Below are 22,783 nucleotides of genomic sequence, written 5' to 3' on the forward strand. Positions count from 1 at the left end.
ATCCATCTCAGTCTAGGTCCAGGACAAGAGCTCCACCATCAGCAGCACTGAGAAACAGGGACTGCAGAGTTCAGTCTCTGCACTTGTGAAGACCCGAGGCCAAGAGTTCTCAGTCCTGACCACACACTGGCACCACATGGGGGTCTCATCCAATGCCCACATCCAGATCCTTCACTGGTCTACAGGAGACCTGGCATCCCATGAGATGTTTAATGCTGCAGAAAACAGTAACAAGTAGCCAGGCCGGAGACTCACTAAGTTAGATTAATCAGAGATGTACTCTAACTAAACAGGCCCCGGCTTCCTGAAGAGGCGATATTTGAGCTGAGATTCAGGTGTTAGTGGGGTCTAAACAGAGAACAGGTCCCGGGGCAGGCCTGAGTGAGGTGTGTGAAGAAAGCAGCAGGTAGCCTGTACCTGCCAGGGTGGGAGAAATGTGGCTGTGTGTAAGTAGCCAAGGGCCCAAGTCCCCGGAGGGACAACAGTGGGAAACTGCATCTTCCTCTGGCCGGAAGGACTAAATTAGTCCTTGGCACAGGGAAAGAGCAGCCCTCCCTTATGCCCACAGCTGACATAAGCCCTTCAAAAGTCCTTGAACCCAAGAACTGGAAATTCCACAAGGATGGCTCCTGAAGCGTGCCCAGTCTCCTGGGCAGGCCACTGGTGAGGAAAGGTCCTGGGGAGGGTGAGGCAGGAAATCATGACAGTGACCAGTGTAAGAGGAGATGGCCTAATTGTACCTTTGGGGCCCATCACAAAGACCACGAGAGGGGTGGCCGGCCGGCAGGGAGAGACAGCAGGCTGCCAGGAAAATGGTACCTCCTGCCAGGCCTTAATTACTGCTCTGCTGTGGTGTGTGCCCGGTGGACGCAGGTGTTTCTATTTTCTGGCACAATTATCTAGGAGGCTAGGGCAGGATCGTCAGGGATGCAGGCATGCGTCTGTGTCTTTGTGCGTAGAGGCTCGGCCTCAGGGGACAGCATATCTGCCCTGCTGGTATGTGCACCTCTGTGTGTGTGTGTGTGTGTGAGAGAGAGAGAGAGAGAGAGAGAGAGAGAGAGAGAGAGAGAGAGAGAGAGAGAGAGAGAGAGAGAGAGAGAGAGAGAGAGAGAGACAAAGACAGGGACAGAGACAGAGACAGAGATCTGAGTTCATTGTAAGCATCCAGGCCTATGCGTGCTATGTGTGTGTGTGATGTGGGTTTATGTTTGTACATATGTGTACCTGTGTGCTCACAAGTGAAAACTGTAGGTTTTCCAAGCAGGGTTCCATCTTCCATGAGTAGGTCATTGGTTGTTAGTGAGCTGTGGGTCTTGGTTCTAGGCCACACAGCCTTTGCCCACTGGAGAGACGTCCCAGCCTGCTGGCTTGGTCTCGCTAGGAATGTATTTTGGAACAACTTCTTTGTCCATGGCAGTCAGCCAGCTGACTCTTCCTACTGCAGGGCCTAAGGTGGCCAGCTGCGTCCTGTGGCTGGAGTTGACGTGGGTCAGTGCACAGTGAGGCCTGGCCCCAGGCCATCTGGCCTGCTGGGCTCCCTGTGTGGAGAGCATTGGGACGAGCTACAGGCCACTGTCTGGACGTCTTCCCAACAGCTGGGGCCCTGGGTGAGAGGAAGAGGAAGGGAGGCCCGCCACATGGGCCTGAAGGGAGCCGTCCCAAGTGGGACTGAGAGGTATGAGGATGCAGAACTGCTCAGAAGATGAACTGTGTAGTAAGGGTTTTCCAGTTACTCCGAGGCCCTCACACACCGGCCATTGTTTGGAGGCAGTTCTTGCACCTGGGCTTGCGTCCTGACACTTGCAGTAACAACCCTGCTGTCATCCACCACACTGCCACGCTGGCTCCTCCCACCATTCTCTTTCCCCTGTGCATCAGTAGCCTTGGCTCCCTCTGAATCCCAGGGCTCCACCCCAGGGCCTTTGCAGTCTTGTGTCTTAGACTTCTGCTCTGCCTAAGGGTGGCTCCTAGCCATCCATTGCCTTAGATGTCTCCTGTCCTGGTCGCCCTCCGCCATGACTATTCTTGGTTGTCACTTGACTGCATCTGGAATTAACTAAGACCCCCAAAACGAAGAGGCATGCCTGTGAGGGGGTTTTGCTTAAAGAGGGAAGAGCCACTGTAATCCAGACCTTTGAGGTGGGAAGACCCACCTCGAATGTGGACCTCACCATCTGCAGGAAGCTTATGTGGGGACATGGAAGGACTTCACTCTGCCTGCTTTCTCTTGCCTAGCTAGCAAATCCATTCTTTCCCTGGCGTTAAAGCCTACTTCTTTGGAAGTCTGGCACACGATGAACACTGAGACATCCAGCATCATGGACTGAACAACTTCTGGATTGTTGGACCTTCCATTTATAGTAAGCCGTTGTTGGATGAGTTGGATTACCACAGCCTGTAAGTCATTCTAATAAATCCCATGTATGTATGTATGTATGTATGTGTGTATGTATGTATGTATTCTAGAGTCTAGGGAACCCTAACTATTATACCCTTCTACCCCACATCTCTGTCACATCATGCTCTGTGGAACCTACAGTCATCTCTGTCCTTATCATGTTTTCCCACATTGTCCTGTATTCTCTGAAACACAAGCCCTGTGCAGGTAATCCCTGTATGTCTTGTTCAATCCCCTTATTATATGACCAGGGTCCATAAGGAATGTTTGCTAAACAGATCACAATGGCTTAATACATCCACTGAGCATGAAGCAATGCATCAGGAATGGAGTTTTATTTCAAACTCATGATGAGAGCAGGCACCCAATGCTCTCTTACTGTTGAGGGAAGATGGTGCTCAGAGAAGTTGAGAGACTTGTGTAAGGTGTAAGATGACACAGCAGCCAGGATGAGAGTCTAGACCCTCTCAGGTATGTCTGGCATAGCTTCATAGTATTGGTATTTCCTAGGGGTCGGGAAGCAATTAGAATAAGAAAAGTCTGACTCAGTTGCTTACAGACAGGTGACTATTATCTGTCATCCACCACTCTGAAACAAAGTACTCAAGTTCAGTGGCTTAAAACAGCCAAGGGTCTTTAACTTGCAAGTGTTCAATGCAATGAGTCATTGGTCTGGTTCGAGGCCTCTGGTTTCTGCTACCCTATAATTCTGAGCGCTCACTGGGACTTCTCTTGCATATCCTGTTGCTGTCCTGGGTCATGTCGATCCTGTAGATTTGGGTCTGAGGGTCTTGCCCTTTCACATGCTCAAGTAGACCATAGATGGGGTGGATGTTGGGATGGGCCAGCTCATGGCTCTGGTTCTGGGCCTGGGTGGTCAGTCCGCCAGCTCTCCCTCATCGTCACCATCAGGTGAGCTCTCTAGTATCACCCCTGCTGGTTCACCCTGTGCAGGAAGCAGCGAGGGGCAGGGCCAGTTCTCCTGTTCCCACACCCACAGGGCCGGCTCACTCACGCCTAAACCACCAGGGTCTGCTCTACTGAGTTTCCCAATCAACGTGCAGGGGCCGCTCTCCCAAGAATCCCAGCAGTGAGAAGCAGGGCCAGCTCTTGCACTCCATCCTGTCACAGGCAGCAGGAGGTAAGGGGGCTTCTCTCCCTTGCCCATGCCACCCTATAGCAGGTGAGGGGAGGACCTAGATCTCTCATGTCCATGTTCTCAGGACTACTCACCTGTGGGACAGCACCCCCACCCCCCGTCAACAGGGTCACTGCAGTGAACACTTGCAAGTAAAGATGTATGGACTAAAAAGGCATACTGTGTAACTCACTGTGTCTCACTACAGCTTTCACCAGGAGATCTTTTTTCTTCTTTCTTTTAAATTTTATTTTGTTTTATCTTGGGGGTGGGGGAGGAGGTTGCAAGGGCAGAGGGTGGATGCAAAGAGATGAGTGGGATTGAGATGCATAATGTAAAGTCCACAAAGCATCAATTAAAAAGTTAGGCTAGGAAAAAATAGCCAAGGGCCAGAGTGGGAGAGATGGCTCAGCAGAGGAGCCCAGTTTGGTTCCTGGCACCCTCATGACAGTTGGAAGCGGTCTAAAACTCCAATTTCGGGGAATCCGGAGCCCTCTTCTGGCCTCTGTGTGTACTGCATGCACATGGTGCACAGACATACCAGCAGGCAGAACACGCATACACATAACACAAAAATAAATAGACAAAATGTCCAATGGCTTTGTTTTGAGAGGGTGGTTGTTGTTTTCAAATAATGAGTGTTGGCCACTTGCCTCCAGGGCTTGGCAGGGTTTGACTGACCCGGCCCGTTCTGCTTCCCATAGTCTTGGTAGACTTGGTGGACACAAGAGGGTAGGACCCTGGGTCGGAGGGCTGTTGTTGTCTATTCCCCTGACAAGCTGGCAGCTGGCTTGGACCTAAGTTTACCTCTAGGTATCCTTTCCAGTGGTTAGCTCCAACTTTGCATGACTACTGGATCCCAATCTTACAGAGGGAACATCTGTCACAGCCACAGGCCAAGTTACAAGGCCAAACCCAGATCAAGAGGTATTCAAAAAGCTCTGGGTGTGAGACTTCAGGGAGGTCATACTTAATCCACAGAGTTCTGGAGACAGTAACTACAACTGGGATGTGCAGCTGTGCCCCCCCCCATCCCCACAGATAGACTCATAACCTCCCTGACTCTTGGCATTGGAGTCTGCATCCCTGTAGGGTACCTCGGATACAGATTCTCTTCAGAATGTCTCCCTCTTTTGTAGAAGAGGAACACAGGGCTGGCAGCAGGTACCCCTTGGCTTGTCTGAGTCCAGTGTGTGAGCATGAGTTGTAGCCCCTGAGCTTCAAGCCTTTCCTCTTCGAAGTCAGAGAAGGATCTGTGTGTTGTCACTTTACAGACAAGGAAACTCGAGGCTGTGTGACTGTAGCTTATCTGGAGGACACCTGCAGGGGTGGAGTAAGAGTCAGGACTGTAGAAGGTAGTCCTAGTCTCGTCCATCCAGGCTGATACCTCAGCATCTGCATAGAGTCATGCCCCTGAGGGCAACAAGAGCCCTGGTCTATGGGGTAACTTTTTTCTTTTTCCTCTTCCTCCTTCTCCCCTGAAAATAATGCTGACCTGGAGGCCACAGCAGAGAAAAGATCCCAGACAGATTCAGACCTCTGTGTACTGGATCAACCCTCCAGCCCTCTGTTCTCCAGCCTGTGGGACACAAGATTCTTTGTTTCCTTAATGCTGCATCATCTGTCTGTTTGCATCTACACAGGCTGTCCTGTGACAGAAGCTGGTTCCTTCCCCGACTTCAAAGAGCTGAAGCTACCCCCTCCTCAGAGCACTACTACCTCTCCCTCTTTCTTGTCTTAACCGCCTTCAGAACAGGCCAAGAAGCTAAGCATGAGGAAGTTCCTTGCAGAGACAAGCAAGTGGGAGGAGACCGGGTGTAGGAGGAGGTCCTGTGTCTGAGTCTCCTGTAGGGCCAGTGGTTTGCTTCAAATATGACGCTGAAGAGAAGACTACAAGGAACCAGATTAAACCAGCCTAAACTGGAGTTCCCCACTTGCAGGTGACCTAGTATAAGCTGTCTTGGCCACCTCATTATAATGCTAAGTTCTCTGCTCAGTCTTGGAGCATAGCATGTGTGAAGAAGTCTGCTTTCATCCTAAGAACCACATACAGCTGTGTGTCAGCCTCTTGTGTGACACCATGAGGAGATGAGGGGTCTTCCGAGAAACCCCTTGCTCCTCCTCTCTGGGAACCATCCTTGTTTCATGCGATAAGTCTTCCTTATTTTACTCCTCTTCCTTATCGCATGCAGTCAACCAACCTTCCTCATTTTTACTCCCTTTCCTTGCTGGATGCAATCAACTTCCTTGTTTTTCCTTTCAGGTTCAGTTCACTGGCTTTGTCTGGGCCAAGGGCTGAGTCCACTGGGTCCTTGTAGAGGTTTGGATGAAAATGTCCCCCACAGGCTCTGGCATTTGAATACCTGTGCCTCAGTTTGTAGAAGTCTAGGAGGTTCAGCCTTGCTGGAGAAAGTTTGTTGCTGGGGGTGGACTTGGAGGTTTCAAAGCTCTCCCATATCCAGTGCGTTCTCTGCTGCTTGCTGCCTCTGCCTTGCCATTATGGACTTTAACTCTCTGGAACTATAAGCCAAAATAAATGCTTTCTTCTGCGAGTTGGGTTAGGGTATTTATTGCAACAACAGAGAAGTAATGTGGTCCTGGGTGCAGGCAGGAGAGACGTTGTGGACATCAAGCCCAGGCTGCAGAGCCAAGCAACTCTTTGCATTCCTTTCCTGTAGAGACATCTTCTTTCCCCATAGAGTGGGTGTTAGGGACCTCGCTGAACACTCTGAATCTCCTTCCTCTGCGGCCGCACATCCCTTCACTGACTTCTCAGGTCTCAAAAAACCAAAATAAAAAAAATGTCTGGGGAGAATTTTAGACCTATTGTCAACTCCTCTTGAGACTGAACTTGGTCATCCCTCTCCAGATAGGTAGGATTGATTTGTTCCCATAACAGGTCACCATCTTACAGGACACATAGCTCTGGAATATAAGAGATTTGAAGCAGGTGGGAAAGTGTCCATTGGAGGACCATGATATGAGCCACTTAAAAAAGCTACCTTTCTCCTGGGGTACATCAACCATCAGGTTGAAAGATACTGGAGATGCTTCAAAGAAAACCAATTGGGCCTCAGACTCTCTAGGTGGTGGGCAGTGCTTTGAAACCTTGATCTACCTGCTGTCACTGCCCAAGTGCTGGCATTAAAGATGTGTGCTGCAGAGAATTCTCATAGAGGAGTCTAAAATGGCTGAGAGACACTTAAGAAAGTGCTCAACATCCTTAGCCATTAGGGAAGTGCAAATCAAAACAACCCTGAGATACCATCTTACTCCTGTCAGAATGGCTAAAATCAAAAATACCAGTGACAGATTATGCTGGAGAGGATGTGGAAAAGGGGGAACACTCATCCATTGCTGGTGGGAGTGCAAACTTGTACAGCCACTTTGGAAATCAGTATTCCTCAGAAAAATGAAAATCAGTCTACCACAAGATCCAGCAATTCCACTCTTGGGCATATACCCTAAAGATGCCCATTCATACAAGGATGTCTGTTCCACTATATTCATAACAGCATTATTTGTAATAGCCAGAACTTGGAAACAACCTAGATGCTCCTCAACTGATAGAGTGGATAGAGAAAATGTGGTACATTTACACAATAGAGTACAACTCAGCGGAAACAAAACAATGGAATCTTGAAATTTGCAGACAAATGGATGGCACTAGAAGAAACCATCCTGAGTGAGGTAACCCAGTCACAAAAAGACAAACATGGTATGTACTCACTCATATATGGATTTTAGACATGGATCAGGGGAATGTCAGCCTACAATCCCAGTGCCAGTGAGGTTCCCAAGAGAGATGCATTATACCCCAGAGAAATGGAGTAAGGCAAGCTCCCCTGAGCAGAGTGGGAACATGGGGGGAGGGGAGATGGAACCAGGAAAAAGAGAGGGGGATAAGAGGAGAGGAGAAGAAGGTATGGGTGAGCAGGAAGGCTGAGTTTGGGTAAGAATAGAGGAGAGCAGGATGAGAAATACCATAATAGTTGGAGTCATTATAGGCTTGAGGAGAGAGCTGACACAAGTGAGATTTCCAGAGATCTGTAAGGATAACACCAACTGGCAAACTAAGCAATAGAAGACAGACTACATTAATAGCTCCTCCCTGATGATAAGATTGATGACTACCCTATAGGCCATCCTAGAACCTTCATCCAGTGACAGATGGAAGCAGAGAAAGATACCCACAGCTAAACACTGAACTGTACCCCTGGAACCCAGTGACAGAGATGGAGGAGTGATGAACAAAGGGGTCAAGACCATGCTGGTGAAACCCACAAAGACAGCTGACCAGACAAGGGGGAGCTCTTGAACCCCAGATTGACGGATGAGAGGCCAACAGGGGACTGATTCAGACTCCATGAATGCAGTGTCAGTGAGGAGGCCTCAGAAATCTCTGGAGCCTTGGGTAGTAGATCAGTGATCACCATGGCATATGAATGAACTTTGGGAGCCCATTCTACGTGGAGGGATGCTCTCTCAGCCTGGACACATGGGGAAGGGCCTAGTTCCTGCCCTGGATGAAATAATAGACTCTGGAGATTACCCTAAGGAGGGCCTCACCCTCCCTGGGGAATGATGTGGGGATTGGGCTGGGGACTGGGGGGGACTGGTGGAGGGATAAGGGAGGAGAGTGGGAGAGGGAGCTAGGATTGACATGTGAAGCATGAATGTTTCTAATTTAAATAAAAACATATATTGAGAAAAAAAGATGTGTGTTGCTACACCCATTTTATGCTATGCTAGGAATGGAACCCAGGGCTTCCCACTCTATGCTTGCCTAATATGGAAAGATGCTTGCCTAATGTGGGGAGATAAGATGGCATTGTCTCCCCAGCCTGCCCATCAGGCTTCAATGCGTCAGAGAGTCAGGCCTGGGATCTCCAGCTAAGAGGCTTTGTTCTCTTTCATTCCTTACACTGCTGGGACTTACATAAATCAGACTGTTTTTCATGGCCATCCAAGCTCAAATGTCCCTTCTGAAGCCCTTCCTGGAAGTTTTAGCTCTGAGAGAAGTTTAGTGTCACGCAGTGAAGAATGGCATCCATGTCCCAGTGATGACTCTGTGGCTGGTTGACTTCCTGCACCTGCAGGCTCTGCACCTGCTTAGTCAAGGTTTCCTCAATGCCAGGAACAGGCCACCACCTCTTTCCTCTTCTTTCGTCCACCTGGGCAGGGTTCTGCAGGCCATCTCCCATCTATGCCGTTATGAGCTACAGAGCCAACCACATTGGCCAAGTGGCTCTCTAGTCATACTTCAGATCCACACCAAAGTATTTCCATCCTGGCTGGTCCCTATCAGCTGTGGCATCTGAGCTAACCTCTCTGGGCCACCATTCTTTCTACACAAGATGGCAAAGGGCCTGGTTTTTTATAAGCCTTGCTTCCTTCCTCCCTTTCTTCCATCTTTCCTTCCTTCCCTCCTTCCTTCCTTCCTTCTTTCTCTTGAATTTGTTTTTGTTTTTTTGTTTTGCTTTCTGAGACCAGGTTTCTCTGTGTAGCTCTGGTTGACCTGGAACTCAGGTCAGTAGAGCAGACTGGGTTTGAACTTAGAGATCCACCTGTTTTTGCTTCCTGCACACTAGGATAAAGGTGTGAGTTACCACACCGAGCTGGGGTTTGACTTCCACCCAAGACTGAACATCTGTGCTCAGCTGAAGACAATGAGGCCTGGGAAACGCCAGGTCCCTGCCTGCTCTAAGCCATGATTTGAGTCAATTTGGGGTTCAGGTTGCTGTAGTATTTAAGCTTAGATGAATGTGACCCCAAATTCACATTTTCTCTCTCTTCCTCCCCCCATTTGCTCACCTGCTCCCCTCAACTGAAGGTGAAGACCCGGCAGGCTTAGCTCAGCTTGGTGACCCTGCTGAGCCTTCTGCTCTTCCTCCAGAGGGTGAGGCCCAAGCTGGGAGCTGACAAGCCCTGCAGCCCCTGGGGTGGCTGCCAACAGATGTCGATCTGCCAGGGCATGGTGGAGGCTGGCTTCCTCTCCTGGCAGTGATCGGTAGGCGTTTATTTCCTTTTAAGAGACTAGCATCTGTGGTGTGTTTATGGTTTAATTTATATTTTCTCTGCCACAGAATGCAGAAAGTCTGGGGAAGGACAGCTCTGTCTGGGTGACTGCTCCCTTAACCCTGGGGACAGTCATCTCCCAGGAGCAGCGGCTCACAGGACAGGACCGTCTGGGCTTGACTAGAATCTAAGACTCTTACTGAAGATCAGTTGATGGCTGCATCAGCTGTCCCAGGAGGACCTGTCCACCCAGGACCTGGGCACAGGTGGTCATTACAGTGCAAGGTGTCGCATTGGGGATAGTATATTCCTTAGTACATGTGGATTCCAGAGGAGGGTGGGGTGTCCTACTCCACCATATTCCAATAATATAACAGTATCTGTTATTCCCTCAAGACTGAACTTGGAACAAGGTTGGCAGCTAGTAAGTCCCAGGCATCCTCCTGTCTCTGTTCCCACAGTATTGGGATTGTGGGTACCCACAGCCACACCCAGCTGTGTACATGGATGAAGGGATTCGGATTTAGGTTTTCATGCTTGTGCTGAGCCATCTCCTGGCCCCTGGTAGTCGTTAATAGATTTGAGCAGCCCTGAAGCGCCAACCAAGGTCTTCCTGCAGGCTAGGCAAGCGCTCTACCAGTGAGTAACACAACAGCCTTTTATGTAACTTTCAAATTGGAGATGGCTTAAAAGTTGAAACAGCTGCAAAAATAATCCTGAAAATTCCTACAAAGATACCCTCACCTCACTACCCCACACAGATGCCACCAACCCTCATCCCTTTGTCCCACACAGATGCCTTCTGTGACCCTGTTGGAATCTGGAGATCTGCCCTTCGAAACATCACATTCAAGCTCCACTCTGTTTCTTCAAATTGCACAGGCTCCTGCAATCCTGTTTTTAATTTTCAGTTTTTATCGTCTTCCTCCAGTGCCTGACTTGGGGCAATGCAATCTCCAGCCCTCATCTCCACTGTCTGCTCAGCTCCCTGTCATTCATGCTCACATGGTGATGCATTTCCATTTCAGGAGGATGCAGTTCACAGTCTGGGACCTCCCTTCACTGCCCTTTGGCTTCCTTTCCTGGGTCCTCTCTAAGCATTATTTCCATAGTTTGGGTGAGATGTTGGCATTTAGGGTTATGATTGTTTTTATTGTATTTCATTTGCTTAGTTCTCTGCTCGTGAACCACTCATTTTCTAACCTCAGACTTCCCCAGTTTGCCCAAAGTGTTCTTGTACTTTGTCCACATTGGCCTTTCTCCACTTCATCATCTTAAGATGTCTTCTCGGGCCAGCCTGGACTTGCGGGCAGAGGGCCCCATTGTATGAGGGCCCTGGCTGCTTGTCCTGCTTCTTCAATCTCTGTCTTTCTTTTTTCGTTCACTCTCTCAACAAGGAGTGCATTCTCCAGTAGTTTTCAGGGGGGTGGGATGGGGATAAAAGGTATCTGGAGGCAAATCATATTTTGAATGTCTAGGGCAATTTCTTTGGTTTTCTGAAAGAAGTCTGCTGGAAGTGCTGTTCCTCTGGGACCTTAGGGGCTTTGTTCCATCATGTTCTCACTCATAGGACTGCGGAGAAGCCTGAAGTTGCCTGACGCAACCTTTACTTCTTCAGAAGCTTACAGACTCCTCCATGCTTCCAGGACCTTGAGTCTCCACTGACCCTCAGTGGTGGGAAACTGGCTTCCTCTCCATGCTGCACCTCTCTAGGGTCCTTTCAACCTTAAGATGTACATCTTTCACTTGAGAAGGTCTCCTCAACTGTTTATTGACATTTCCTCCCCAAACTCCCCATCTTTTCCCATGGAATCCTTGTCTACTATGGCCTCTTCTTGTAGGGTTTGGGTAATTATGATTGTATGATTATCAAAAGTGTGTCCTATCTACCTTTCTAGTTCTGTCCACCTCTAGGACTTCATATTTGACCACCAAGGGTCCTTCAACATCTTCCATCCTTTCTTGATAAGAAGCCAGAGCCAAGAGCAGGTAGGAGTATGGTGTCCTTATTTGTTTCTGAGAAGATGCTCAGTCACTCTCCCATCTAGAGTCCAAGTTCTCTATCTACCTGACCTGGAGGGAGGTTAGCTGGTGCTAGCCTCCTGTGCTAGACCACAGGTTCATGCTGTCTGCCACCCCCATCTCCCATTGTGCCTGGAGACCTTTAAGATTACATCAGAGATTAACTTGGAATTGGTAGTGGGCTGCATCCCATGGTCTGGATTCCAAACTGAATAAAAAAAGAGAAACAGAGCTGAGAACCAGCGTGTCTCTCTCTTTGCTTCCTGGCTACAGATACAATGTGACCAATCAATCACCTCACATTCCAGCTACCATGACTTCCCCAACAGTGACAGACTGCATCCCTGAACTGTGAGCCAAAATAAACCCTTCCCTCTTGAGTCATTTTGCCTCAGTAACTTTCCTTGGGCATTTTGCCACAGTAATAAGGAAAGTGGCGAATACAGTCAATTGCCAGAAGAGACTCTCAGAGAACCATGCACCTGTGTCAAAGCATTAACCTGTGTTGTAAGTATCTTCTATGATTAATAATTGTAAATGATGGTATTTAACTCTACAGAGACTGTATTCCTGGGTGATGTAGAGAGAGGTACAGAGGTAACAACAACAACAAAAACCCCAAGTATTTTAAAAACCAGGCTTTCAATTTTAGGCCAGGCACACACCTGAGGTCAGAGGACAACCTGTGGGAACTGGAGCATTCCTTCTAAACTGTGGGTCCCAGGATAGAATTCAATTTGTCAGGCTTGATGGCAGGGACCCTCACCCACTGAGTCACCTTACTTGCCCCAAACCAGTCAAAAACAGTAGAATCAAAGTGCTTCAAGGACCCGAGTTATAGAAGGAAGCCAGAACTGGAACTGTGTCTGATCCAGGGAGGGGCTGAATCTGCAAGGTCAACCGGAAATCCCTTCAGCCTTGGAGTAGAGCTTGGGTGGGCGGGGCAAATTAGAGTTTGGAATACAGGAAGTCAGTGAAGCTAGCGTGATGGAGATGCTCTGATGTAGGAGGATGTGGTGTTCTGTCATGCAGCTTTCCACCCAAGGTTTCCTAGAAGGCAGAGGTGGAGGAAAGAGACGGAAATGGAGAAGGGCCGAGTGGTCAAGCAGATTTTCATACTGACTGGCTTCCTGAAGACGCTGACTTTAGATAATAATAAAACCATCCTGACACTAGAGTTCAGTACTGACAGAAGACAGAGGCTGCCAGGGGGAACTGATTGCAGGTAATTCTAGCTCTCAACCCCAGCTGATTAACACGTGAAAAGAAACACAGCACTCAGCTTCTCCATCACCCCACTAGGCAGTGGGAAGGTCAGACTCTGTAGCAAACAAAGCACAAAATAAAGGGGAAATCGTATTATTTCCACTGTGTTGTTTTTTTATACAAACTCAAAAATATAATGAAAGGAGACAGCAGAGACATTAGAAGCTAACTTGGAAAATGTGACTCAGGACCCAGAGAAAATGCAGATAATGGGTGCAGATGAGAAACCATCTATGTGCATGAATATTTACGAGGAGATTTATAGGACAAAAATAAGTGGAATGTGTACAGAAGTGATATTTCAGGATTACCCAGGGAAGCTTTGAAAAATAACAAAATGAGAATTCTAGAAATAAAAGTTAAAATCTTGGAACTGAAAATACTACAGGTGAGTAGTAGAGTCCACTTGAGGAAAGGAGGGCCAGAAAGGTTGAAGAAAGGTGAAGGAAATCGGCTCTGAACAGGGGGGAAGAACCTGGACAACGTACTTAATGGATCCTTTGCCACCTGGTTGTGACATTAGCCAGTCTTCAATCTACTAGGAATCCTAGAAAGAAGGATTACACCATACTGGCACAGTGTGGTAAGGCATATAATACTAACATTGAATGTTAAAGCAATGATAAATAGCTCCATCTTCAGTATAATTTTTAAAAGCCATACAGGAGCAAGGCAACAAGTATGACTGCTGATTGGTAGTTGGAAACTGTGAAAGTCAATAAGCAATGGGAAGTAGCTTTAAGGGGAGGAGGGAGACAGAGAACTGACCCAGGCTTGAGCTGGCTAGTTGAGCACTCTACCACTGAGCTTGCCCAAGTTTTTTGCTTTTATGTTTTGAGACAGAATCTTAATGTAGTGTAGTGTGGCCTGGAACTTGCAACCCCCCTGCCTCAGTATCCTGAGCGCTGGAACTACAGGTGTGTGCCAGCAGGTCCAGCTGCAAAGTAGCTTCTAAATTCTGAAACAAACAAAATCTATGCACCTAGGATTTTATATACAGCAAAACTATGTTTTAAAAATAAAAATAGGGACTGAGGAGAGGGACAGGCATAGGCAGAACCTTGGAGCTACCTGGCCAGCCAGTCTAGCTGATTAGGCTTGCTCCAGGTTCAGTGAGAGACCGTGCCTCAAAAAATAAGGCGGAGAGTGGTTGGGGAGTACATCAGATATATAATCAGGATTCTCTAGAGAAATAGAACTGATAGAATGCATAAGTATTCTGGCTAGTCTAACAGTGGCTGTCTCCCAATGGAAAGTTCCACAGTTATTCCTTCACAAAGTTGGATGTCTCAGCTGGTCTTCAGTGTACATTAGAATCCCAAAGAAGTGGTGTCTAATACCAGTGAAGGAATGAACTTGCTAGCAGGCATGAAGGAAAACAGGCAAAGAGAAAATTCTCCCTTCTTCCATGTCCTTTGTATAGGCTACCACCAGAAGATGTGGCCCAGGTTTAAGGTGGATCTTCTAACCTTCAATGATCTAACCAAGAAAAATCTCTCATAGGTGTGACCAAATGTTTAGGCTTTTGTTAATTCCAGATGAGAACCAAGAATAGTTATCACACTTGATGTAAACTGTCTTAGTTAGGGTTTCTATTGCTGTGAAGAGACACCATCACGATGGCAGCTCTTATAAAGGAAAAAATTTAGTTGGGATTGGTGTACAGTTTCAGAGGCTTAGTCTGTTATTGTAATGGCAGGAAGCCTAGCTGCCCTAGCTGCAGATGTGATGCTAGAGAAGGAGCTGAGAGTTCTACAGCTGGATTGGCAGGGAGCAGGAGAGAGAAACACTGGACCTGGCTTGAGCATTTGAAACTCCAGAGCCCGCCCCGCAGTGACACACTTCCTCCAACAAGGCCTCACCTACTCTGTAAGAATACACCCACCTCCTAATCCCTGTCAAATAGCCACCACTCCCTAATGGCCCAAGTATTCAAATATGAGCCTTCGGGGGCCATCCTACTCCAACCACCTCATTGACCTCTCAACTTCACCATGACCTGCATGTGCACACAAACACCTACACACTTCATTCGAGAACAAATCAATCTAAAATGAAGACACTTTAAGATGGTCTCACGTGGAGAGGACTCCACAGCTTCAAGACTGCAAAATGAGGTGTTCAGGGTGAAGGGAAAAGATGCTGGTCTACAGGGAGAAATGGACAGCACCATCCTCCTACCCCCACCTCCCTCTCATCCCCCCACTCTCCCCTACTCCCAGCTAAAGAAAACTCTGTGTAGTGGGAAAGACTCTGTTCCTCCTCTGCAACTGCTTTAAAGTTTGTCATCCTTTGCAAATGACAGCACCAAGTGGCCAGGCCCTTCTGAAAGCAGTTTGGTAAGTTTGTTTTGTTAGTTTGTTTGTTTAAAGTATTAAACACAAACTCACTGCAGAATCCAGCAATGGCATTACTAATGGTAGTTACTCAAGAGATATACAAATAAGTCCTCAAACACGTGACTTTAGAAGGAATGTCCAGAGGGGCAACATTCTTTACATCCAAAAAGTGGGAACAAGCTGAAAGCCATCACAAACAATTATGAGTAGGTGAACAAACACACTGACCCAGTTCTAGTTTTCTTTTTTGAATATTATTTTTTTCAGAGACAGAGACAGAGAGAGAGAGAGAGAGAGAGAGAGAGAGAGAGAGAGAGAGAGAGAGAGAGAGAGAATCTGGGTGCCTGCAGAGCCAAAAGCACCAGGTCCTTTGGAGCTGGACTTACAGAAGGTTGTAATCCACCTGACACAGGTTTTGGGAACCAAACTTGGGTTCTCTGCAAAAGCAGCAAACGTTCTAACCATTAGGCCACCTGTACAGCTCCCAATTCCAGCTATCTTATGCGTGATACAAGGTTTGTCTTGTGACTCTTATTTTTATCCCTAGAGATGTCCCTAGAGTTAAACAGAACAAAAATATAGCTTGAAGATCATTAGAAAACCTACAGTGAGCCAGGCCCAGTGGCACAGGCCTGTAATTCCAAGGAAGGAAAAGCACCTGGGCCTGGGGTTTCTGAACACCAGTTCAAAGCCTGGGTCACAGAAAACGTCTGAGGTTAGCCTGGACAACCTATTAACACTGTTTCCACACAGAGAGTTTTAAAACAAAGGGTGAAGATGTGGCTCAACTGTAGAGCGCTTGCCCAGCATACATGAAGCCCTGGGTTTGATCCCCAGGATCATCAAAAGAAAGGAAGAAAGAAAGAGAGAGTGAGAAAGAGAGGGGAGGAGGGGCAACCTACAGTGAAATCCTGGAAGACCTGTCTGAGTAATTATAACGAATCAGGAGATGCGAAAGGGGAATAGATGACAGACTCATCCCAACTTAGCAAAGGCCGCCGTTACATCAAATATATATTCATAACACCACATGTTAAAGGAAAGGCTGTCAGATGGCCCAAAAGAGCAAGGTCTACCATGTGCCACTCACAGAGAGCCTATTATAGATATAAAGACCCATAAAAGTGCAAGTTTATGATAAACCTTGCAAACGTTCAGCAGGGAAGCTGGACATAGGAGGATAGGGCCAAAATTAGAACTTGAGAAGCCCTAGCGAGTATTTCTTAATGATTAAACAGTCAGTTGTCAAAAAGACCCAGGAGTCCTGAGTGTGTAGTGCCCACTAGCAGCACTGGAAAATGTGTTAAGTCAAAGTTGACAGAACAGAGAGAAATTGAAGAATCACACTGTTGGGGAAATATGAGAGTCTGCTCTCAATAAACAGGGCACAAAGAACCAGGAAATGATAGATTTCAGCAATGCCGCCAGCCATTGTCTTCTTACTGATGTTCATAAAGTGCCACATTCAACTGTGGCAGGATAACCTCTTTTTCAGGTGTGTGGAGCACACATCAAGACTGTGGGCTGGAGAATAACAAGCTTTCCCCAAGTTCAAAGGATTGCAGTCATTTCCTACAAAGTTAAACACACATTTACCTTGTATCTTAACAAAGTTCCTCTTCCTGGGAGCCCAAAAGAAATGAAGCATCTGTACAAAGAGAAAGACACAAGAATGTTCTAGTAGCTTTCTTTCTAATTAACCCAAAGGGTAAACGACCCATATGTCAGTCAATAAGAGAGCAGACAGGCAATGGGCAGTGGGTGACCTATACCTTTAATTTCAGCACCTGGGAGTCAGAGGCAGGTGAATCTCTGAGCTGGAGGCCAGCCAGGTCTACAGAGCAAGTTCCAGGACAGCCAGGGTGACCACACAGAGAAACCCTGTTTAGAAAAAAAAAACAAAACAGAAAACCAAGCCTAAAACACAAAACCACCCCTGAAAACAAACAAGGAGGAGGAGGAGGAGGAGGGAGCTAGGTAAAGATGGTGATGTACCGACACTGTGAGATACTAGCACAGACACGCACAGAGATAAATCCATAAACATCAGAAACACCAGGCCAAACAAAGGAACTCAGACATAGAATATACATGGTATGAGTCCATTGGTATGAGTTCCACACACAGGTGACACTTACCTGTAGTGAGAGTATCACGGTTGGGCAGTTGCTGAAGGCCTAGCTCCACTGGGGTCTCTTCAGAGGGCCAATAGGGTGTGATGGTGCTGACCTCAGGGATGAGGGAGTTCACAGCCAGATGCTTATCAAAAGGTGGGGTTGTTTGGAGGAAAAAGCCACTAAGTGTGTGCTTTGAAGGACATGTTCCCAAACCTCTTCCTCTCTCTGCCTTCTGTTTGCCACTGGGAGGGTCACCTTGCTCTGCTGCCTGCTGTCCACATGACGCACCACAGGCCAGGAGCAGCAGAGCCAGGTGTCCATGGCCTGAAACATCTGGAAGCACACTCCAAACCTTCCTCCCTTAAGCTGATTTCTCCTGGGCATTATGTCACAGTAACAGAAGGCTTACTGAGACAGACAAGCACGAGTTCTATAGATCTTAGTAATAAAAGCCCAGAGTCAGATACTAGGGGGTGAAAGTTGAAAGATCAGAGAAGCAGAGCAGCCAGCCGCTAGAGATCTTACCTCTACAAAAATCCTCAGACTGAAAAGAGATCAAGCTCCTGTCTCCTCCTGCCTAATATTTCTCTCTCCGCCCAGCCATTTCTACTTCCTGTTTGTCTGTACAGACCTCCAGACCTCTATGGCTAACTAGTGGCTAGCTCTGCCCTCTGATCTTCAGGCAAGCTTTATTCGTTAGAATATAAACAAGATACATCACATTCCCCCTTTTTTCTAAAATAAAAACGGTTATAGCTAATATAAAAACTATATACAATAAGAACAATAACTATATATAATATAGTCAATAAATGCATCAAAATTGTCTACCCCATTATCAATTGGCAAATTCAGGGAAAATGTTCCTTATCTGTCCTATCTTGGTGAGTCCAAAATGTTGTACCTAATTCCTTTTCTATCCTAACTTGCATTACCAACCCAAAAGTATTCTTTTATGTCTCTCAACTTTACACATTTTGCATCTCTTTAGTGAATTTCTTTTCTGAATCTGGTACAAGGAAAAATATAACTATAAGCTCTTCAACTCCATCAGAGACCTGAGAAGGAGATAATATTACCTGAGTAAGCAGGAAGTGCAAGCAAGTGATTTATAAATAATGTGAGAAATGACAAAAACAGCCTAGACAGTCACCCCAAGATTCCTCTGCAATGTTGGAGCATTAATCTTTGGCCTATAAGCCTAGTGTATCTGACAGACTTTTCTGTGTGGTAGGATATGCTGAAGGACTGTCCTACCTTGTCTTGGCAAAGTTCAGCAGTCCTTCCTTTCGTTTTTTGCTTGTCAAGTTTGAACAGCATACTGTCAGAAGTTGAGACAAGAGCATTTTTTTTTGCCCAATGGCTAACCTTTGCCACAAAGAAAGTAAGCTCCATGTAGAGTTTCCTCGATGCCCATCATCTTCTCTGAAGAAGCTTTGTGCTGCCAGGAGCAGATATGTCTCATTGTCATAAAAAAAGATTAAAAACCTACGTTATTAAAACATCTTAAATGCCATATAGATAGACTACCTGTCTATCTAAAATATATCTCTGTTTGACCTTGAGAAAATATCTAATATGATTACAAGTTCAATTGTAATAGGTGACTAATTACTAACCTGCATTTCCTTATTATCTTCAATAGTTGATAATAACAACTTTCAAGGACTAAAAAATTACATTACATTGTTAAATGAGTTGCATAGGTACAATACCTTGAACAAGATTAGAAATATAGATACAGAATTATCTAATAAAAATAATCTTAAATTTGTATCAATATACAAAAATCCATATCAATGTAAAATATTTAAGACTATTAGTCACATTTTTGGTTTAAAAGTAGAGTCAATAATCTACCTTTTTATTCTATTTATATATCCCCCCATTTTCTTTTCAGAGTATATTCAATAATCTACCCTTATGTCCTATCATATCTATATCCCCTTTTTTCTTTTCAAAATAAGAACTCTGAATCTAATCTCCTATGTTCAACTTTTTTTCCTGGTCATTATCAATAAAATATTTAACTAATCTCCATAAATTATAACAAATATCTATAGCCCAATGAAAGACCAGAAACCACCCACCCTACCTCCTAGGAATGTGAGTGTCGTATTCTTGAAATTATTTCCTGTTGCCCGGGGGTGACTGCATCTTTAGAGAATTCTGAAAAGAAAAAATTTGGGTTAATTGTCAAGTCCTGGGAGAGGTAGCTATATCTTTGTTATCCAGTGTCTGAGTAATGAGAAAGTGCAGGACTTGTCTAAAGTCCTGGCTAGGGTGGTCTGTGAGACTGGATCATCTCACCTTGAAATTGTCCTGAGAAGCTTGTAATTCAAAGCTGATCTTTAGATTTTTTTTCACCATATTGATGTTACCATAGTCCTGGTGGGATCATCCTGTGGGATCTCATTATCCTCACCAAAGGTCACTTGTTCAAAGTGATTGTTCTTTATAATATCTTCTAATATTTTTCCCAGAAACATACTTTAATTTATGGTTTGTTTCTAAGATTGCTGGAATGTTAATCTGAGTATTCTATTGCTGTAACAGATCATGTTCCCATAAATTCATTGCTATGTCAACCACACATGGCTTTAATTTTCTTCTCTGTCCTTCTGGTCCTATACATTCAACCCATATTGCTCCCTGTTTTAGTTGAGATAATATTCCAATCCCTAAAAGCTGAACATTTATTTACCTCCTGAAGAGGCTAATTTGGATGCCAAGGTTCTGGTGCAACTATTGTTACACCCATACCTATATTTATAAAACCTTCAATGGTGTCATTTATTCATATTTTTTATTTTGATCTTTGTTCATTTATAGATGTTTTCTGCTAAAATATTTGCTTTACAGTTTCTCCTGATTTGTTTGTTCTCTCTTCTATAGCTTTCCTATTATCCAGAGCAATATGGTTTCTTACAATAGGCATTAGAGTCTCTAATTGCTCCAGAAAGGAGTTTCTTCCATGATGACATGAAATGACAGCCATATTTGGCATGGGGGCCTGAGAGAGGCCTCTTAAGGTGTCTCTCAGTGGCAAAGGGTCACCTTGACTGTCCCTTGCTGATCTACATTATTAATCCAATGCCTGCTCTTGTGACACCTTCTGCATAACACAGAAGAGAGGGGCATCCTGTTTGGATTATGGTTAGAAAAAACATTATTTCTAGGTATTCCTTGTTTACAATTTCTTTTTAGGTGACTTTCTTTGACACAATCGAAACACTTGACATTTCAATTTTTCTTCAAACCTCTAGAAATCATCTCTCCTATCTAAGTATCATCATGGTCATGAGATTTAATACTAATTGTATCTCGTATCCATTCCCTCAAGAGTGCTGATCTTGCCTCTAATGGCCTAATTACCCTGTTGCATTGTGTATTAGCATTTTCAACAGCTAGAGATTCCATTGTTATTTGTCTAGCTTCTGAATTCAGTATCATTCTATTTACTATTGAAGTCAATCTTTGTAAGATTGAAGCTTTCTTTTGGGCCCTGTATATATTTAATAAATAACTCAATTTTCTTTCCTACTTCTTTAATCCTGTCCCGAACATTCAAAGATGCTGCATGGCATAAAGCCAGGGCATGGTAATCATATAGATATTGCCTTTGTACATTAGCCATAATCTCCCTCTCCAAGAAGTTGGTTTTGGGAGATTTCCATAATTGTAGCCGTACTTCATTATTCAATAGTTTTAGCCTCACCTTTTCCACCATGTCATCCATTATAATTGAGGACCAAGACAGCTTTAACCAAGTCTCTCCACTTGGTGGGATAATTCTATTACAATTTGACCAGTATTTTAACATCTTCACAAAAGGTAAATGCATGCCGTATGAGACTATTGCTTCCTTGAATCTCTTTAAATCTAGCATTTCCACAGGAGTCTATTCAGCTCTTGCAAACCTTGGGCATATCTATCATTTTGAAGTTGTTCCTGTAAGGTGACTGGGTAAATTAAAGTTGGTTATTTGAAAACCTTAGGCTGTTTCTCTCTAACCTTATAATGCAACACTGAAATTGGTTCTCCTTTAAATCACTCTGTCTGGGTCTGAATATCTCTATGATCTGTTTTAATAAGTTTTTCTAAAGCCTGTATCTTGGCACTCATATCAACCAACTTTTTAAAAGAATTATCAAACCAACAATAAGGATTATCAAAATGATAATTAGCATTGTATCAATCTCAGTTAAGTTGATTTTCCCTTTACTTAGTTGTTCCAGTTTTAAATCATGCCTTGCATAATCATACAAACGCATAACTCTCTCCATCATGATAGTGTTTACCATTTCTTAATGTGGGGGAAAACTTGTTTAACTAATTCCTCCCGTTAAGAATTCCCAGTTGTCTTACCAAATCTGCTGATGATGAAAATTCAGATGACGGTGAAATGTGAAACTGACTGCTTCTGTGTATAACAGTAGTTGTGGCAGCTACCTAGTTTGGCAGCAGCCTGAAGAGGGGGTTCAGGGGAAGCCCACAACCCACAGGGTAGAGGGATCTAGCTATCTGAAAAGCACACACAGGAGCATGTGTGGAAGAAGCACACGTGGTGGGAGCTGCTGCAGAGAGATTGCAACAAAAGAATTCCAAACTTGCTTCAGAGGCTGGGGGAAAAAGAGAGAACCTAGCCAGTGAGGGGGTGAATCTGGCGGAAGCCCCACACGCAGTTCCAGCCTGTGAATTCATGCCCTGCATTGGTCACTGGATGAGGCATGAATTCTAATTGGTCTTGATAATAAAAACCCAGAATCAAATAGTAGGGGTGAAATCTGAAAGATCAGAGAAGCAGAATAGCCAGCCACTAGAGCTGTTACCACTTCAAAATCCGCAAAAAGAGACCAAGCTCATGTCTCCTTCTGCCTTGCATTCCTCTCTCCACCCAGCCATATCACTTCCTGTCTGTCTATACAGACTTCCAGATATCCACGATTAACTAGTGGCTAGCTCTATCCTCTGGTCTTCAGACAAGCTTTATTTGTTAGAGTACAAACAAGTATCACAATAGGTGTCAGAGTAGTTGCTGCTTCTTAGAAAACAGGCAGCAGAAGTTGAAAAGGGGATGGAGGATGTGCTCTGAGACTGTCCAAAGTGCTGAAGACAGCCTGTTTTCACTAGTGTGGGCCACACAGACAGCGACTACAGATGGTCTCATTGCAAGGGTTCAACTTACAGGATTCCCAGCATGAAAGTCACATGCACTCAGTGGAAACCACACTTCTGCTTCTGAATTAGGATCTTTTCCTGAGTTAGAGATACCTGGTTCTTAGACCTGAGGTGTTGGGGTGCTGTAAGGAGCAGCAGCTGGCAGCCGACCATGAGCCCTGAAGTGTGCTGGCAGTGTGGAGGGAGTCTTGCTATAGCCATCTGTTTTACATACACATGCACATGCATGATACACACATTCAATGCATATATATATAGTCTTTATATACATATATTATATATAGGACATATGCATGTCCATCAT

At 45.4% G+C, this 22,783-nt stretch overlaps 1 long non-coding RNA gene across 1 annotated transcript; it reads right to left on the minus strand.

The window, feature by feature from the left end:
* Nucleotides 1–3,436: 3,436 nt before the first annotated feature.
* Nucleotides 3,437–18,233, minus strand: LOC121140440. Its single transcript, XR_005877278.1, has 3 exons — nucleotides 17,320–18,233; nucleotides 16,778–16,829; nucleotides 3,437–6,461 (listed from the first exon to the last, which is right to left on the minus strand). It is a non-coding gene; the product is annotated as an uncharacterized LOC121140440 (long non-coding RNA).
* Between the last annotated feature and the right edge of the window lie 4,550 nt (nucleotides 18,234–22,783).

This window comes from Mesocricetus auratus, unplaced genomic scaffold (genome assembly GCF_017639785.1).
Source record: "Mesocricetus auratus isolate SY011 unplaced genomic scaffold, BCM_Maur_2.0 Super-Scaffold_100004, whole genome shotgun sequence".
NCBI lineage: Eukaryota > Metazoa > Chordata > Mammalia > Rodentia > Cricetidae > Mesocricetus > Mesocricetus auratus.